We start from the raw sequence: 3,674 nt of genomic DNA, 5'->3' as shown, positions 1-3,674 counted from the left end.
CCCCCCCCCCCCCCATTTTTTTTTCTTACAAACAATCCGAATTAAAGGAGTATTTTGGGAAGGCGGCGGCTCGCCTCGGAGCGGATGAGGAAGAGCAGCGGGTGAAGACAGCGCATCCGCCGGCTGCCTTCAGTCCGTCCACAGAGGAGCCCATCATCCTTCGTTCTGCTGGGTGAGTCCAATCTGACACCCTGAGGGTGTGTGTGTGTGTGTGTGTGTGTGGGGGGGGTTGTGGGGTTATAACCCGCTGATGGTGGCTTCAGAGCGAACAGAACCAGGAACCAGGAACCTGGTTTCCATGCAGCAGGCTTTGATTTGGAGGCTTTTTAGAGGTCGATGGAGGCTCGGATGGGGCTGCATTGCGTTTGGCTCGTGCGTAAAAAAAAACCCTTCAAAACTGAATGAATGAATGAATGAAACGGGACCCTGACAGACCGTGGAGAGTCATCCTGCAGAGATCTCCAGGCAAACTTTCTAGCAGCTACTGTCAGTGAATGAGACTGACTGTGGCATCAAGGTGCTGAGAAGGACTTTATTAGGTACTCTGGCTCACTCTGAAGGGTGGGGAACTTGAATGGTAAATGGACTGTACTTATATAGCACCTTTTCTAGCAAATCAGGCCACTCAAAGCGCTTTAAGACACAATCTGTGCCCTCATTTACCCATCGCAATCTGAATAAATCATTCTACAGAGGCTAATCAGTGCTTTAGATCACATTCATACACCGATGGGGCACATGGGAGACAGTGAGGGGTTCAGCACCTTGCACGGGGACACTTTGAAATGTTACTCTTGCCAAGAATCGAACCTCCAACTCTCTCATTGGAGGAGGACTGCTCTAACCACTGAAACCACAGTCACCCCTAAGTTCATGCCCCCTATCTCCCCTCTCACACACACGCCTACCATGAGTGTGTCTGTCTCCGTGATTTTCTGTACCTCTGCCTGTCACGTTAGGTTTTAGGGTCTTCGTCTTTTGTTGGGAGGAACGTTCCCGTTCAGCCGGCTTCAAGCGTTCTGATTTCAGAAAGAAGGCTTTTCCACACGCTCCCACAGTTGGCAACATGCCTTCATGTGTCGAGCTTTGTAATGCGAGCAGCTCCGTTGTCTGGGTGGGTGGGGGGGGGACTCCATCTGTTTTCATGACATGGCACTTCGTCTCAGACAGCCTGTCGTGCTGCTAAGGGGTGGTCTGGGCTGGCCGAAGGGCTCGGAGCAGGACAGGGAGTCACATGAGGTGCATTAAAAGCATCAGACCGCTCACAGAGACGGTGGGTCTTTGGGTTTTCGCCTCGAAGTGAGACCGAGGTTGGGAAGAAGACTGCGCTCGGAGGTCGGGTTCGTTCGGAGATGCGACCCAAAGGAACGCTAAAATTTGATCCGAGGTTCAGGCTAAAGCGCGGCCTTTTTCCCTCACCGAGGCTCATAAACGTGAACTTTCTCTGCAGTACTTTAAAGCTGGAGGGTTTCACTTGGCACAGCTCTCTGACGTGGCACACAGGAGGTCCTTCATGATGTGTTTAAGATTTATCCGAATTGGACGTTAATGTCTCTAGCGACGGGAACTTTGCCTCTTTTTTTGGGACTGGATCACTTTAGCTCATCTCTCCAATGATAAGCCAGCTAAAACGGCTTTTCAGTCAGCACTACTTCAGGCTTGTTTCAGCTGCTCTCCAGGATTCAGAACATTTGGGATGGATGTGAGCTCTCAAACGACTCTTCGACTACTTTCTGCCTATTTCTTTTTTATAAAGGAGACGGCTCTTTTTGGTAAGCTAATGATCCAGACCCCAAAACAGATCCACTGTTTTTTTCACTGGTCCCTTTTTACTTTCTTGCATTTGGTTCCAGAGAGCTCTTAGGTAATCTTAGCAAGGTTCAGACCAAATGTTGGGAAGATCTGGATCCCCGTAAGCAGCTTTTACAGAGCATATGTGGATAATACAGATGTTCTTAGGGAAGCATATCTGTGTCAGACACGTTACGTAGTTTTGGCCAAGAGTTACAAAAAAATCTAAATGTCATGAATAATGGATTGTGATAGCGAGAACCCGAGTGCAGATTCAACGACTCAGACTGAGGAACAAACAAAACTTTATTAACCTGACAGAGACAAACAGCAGGACGGTCGACATGTGGGTACACCAAGGATTTGACGAGGACGTGAGGAAAACGAGGAGTTCATGTTCTGGGGAAGGTGACGGGTGTGCTGATTACAAATACAAGACAGCTGAGGACATCTGTTAGCTAATGCCGAGGTCAGACTGTGTGATTTTCAGTTGTTGTAAACAAAATAGTACAAAAAAAGTCTTCAGTCGTGAGCTTAAATTGGCAATTTGTATTTGCCAATGACCCAAGGTGAACCTCCGACCTCCTCTTTACGGAGTTTAAATCTAATAGTGCTTGCCTTCCATTCATTGCTGAACTGATAACTCTGTTGGATCTTTGTGATGCGCGCGATCCTGCTGTCTGTTATCTGTCAAATCGTCCATCGTACAGTGCCACACAGGTTATTATCAAGGTTTTATCAAACCAAACACAGTTTTGATAGTATGAAAACATACAAAATTACCAAAACCGCCCTAGAAGAAATGACACCTTAAGGAAGCAAACATTAAAAACGACCACGAAGACCCCAAAACCATGACTAAATTAGGTCCACATTGGGAGCTTGTCCTCAGTCAAGGGTTTGGATGGAGGGAGGAAGCTGTACTGTTTTCCTGGAACTGGTGGGGCATTTTAGGACAGCTTTGTGTACGTTCAGCCGAAAGGACGGCCTCTGTCAGACCTTGTTCAGGGACTTTTACAAGAAACTTTGAAGTGGCGAACATAAAATGCAGTGCTTTGCAAACGCCAATAAAACTAAAGAAACTACTTCAAGAAGATACGTCACACATGTGTTTAGACTTCAGTAGACTTTCCTCTTCATCATTGTGGTAAAACAGACAACCAGGGCAAGTTTGAGCTAATCTTCCTGCTAGTGTTAGTTTTTGGTTCAGCGCTGATATTACGTGTCAACGGTTGTTGATCGTGTCCACTGTTCTTCACAGTGAAAGTGAAGAACAGTGGACACCTGTTTTCTCAGACGTCCCTGTTAATGACTAACGGTGTGAGTATCAATCTGATTCTGGTGGCGCCAACGTTGCAACAGAAACAGACTCCGACACGAGCGATGAGGCGACCCCCCCTTTGCTGGAAACATCCATGCTTACACTTGGAATTCCTAAAGACAAAAAATCCCAACGTATCTGAAAAGCAGTTGGAGCTGGACGGAGCCGGAGGCCGGGACTTGAAGAATGCCGCTGTTGCCCTAAAGTTGGGTTTGCCGGGAAAGTTTAGCTCGCCTCCGCGGCAGCTGGAGGTCTGGAGACAGACGGAGAGACGGGCCGAGGAGTCCGAACGAAGACACAAATTAGGCGAGATGAAACTAATCACTTCTGAAACTCAGCCATCGCAAGCAGAATATAATTACACAACCCCCCACCACCCCCCACCCCTCCATTCGCACATCCGCACATACACTAAGGCACACTCACATCCACACACTCTTCATTTCCCCTTGGACCATTTCCTCTCTTCCAGTGCTCTGATTGCAGCATTAGGACACGGGTGCCTTTTATCACACACACACACACACACACACACACACACACACACACACACACACATGTG

At 47.8% G+C, this 3,674-nt stretch overlaps 1 protein-coding gene across 1 annotated transcript in view; it reads left to right on the top strand.

Moving 5' to 3' along the window:
• The first annotated feature begins 11 nt into the window (after positions 1 to 11).
• Positions 12 to 3,674, top strand: part of numbl (NUMB like endocytic adaptor protein) — a 77,888-nt gene continuing 74,225 nt past the window's right edge. Inside the window, exon 1 of the mRNA XM_017435366.2 lies at positions 12 to 172. The gene's annotated coding sequence lies outside the window, so the exon portion shown is untranslated. The remainder of the gene's footprint in view (positions 173 to 3,674) is intronic.

Source organism: Kryptolebias marmoratus, linkage group LG2, assembly GCF_001649575.2.
Source record: "Kryptolebias marmoratus isolate JLee-2015 linkage group LG2, ASM164957v2, whole genome shotgun sequence".
NCBI lineage: Eukaryota > Metazoa > Chordata > Actinopteri > Cyprinodontiformes > Rivulidae > Kryptolebias > Kryptolebias marmoratus.
Note: the sequence above shows the minus strand (reverse complement) of the source record. Positions and strands in the feature narration are given on the sequence as shown.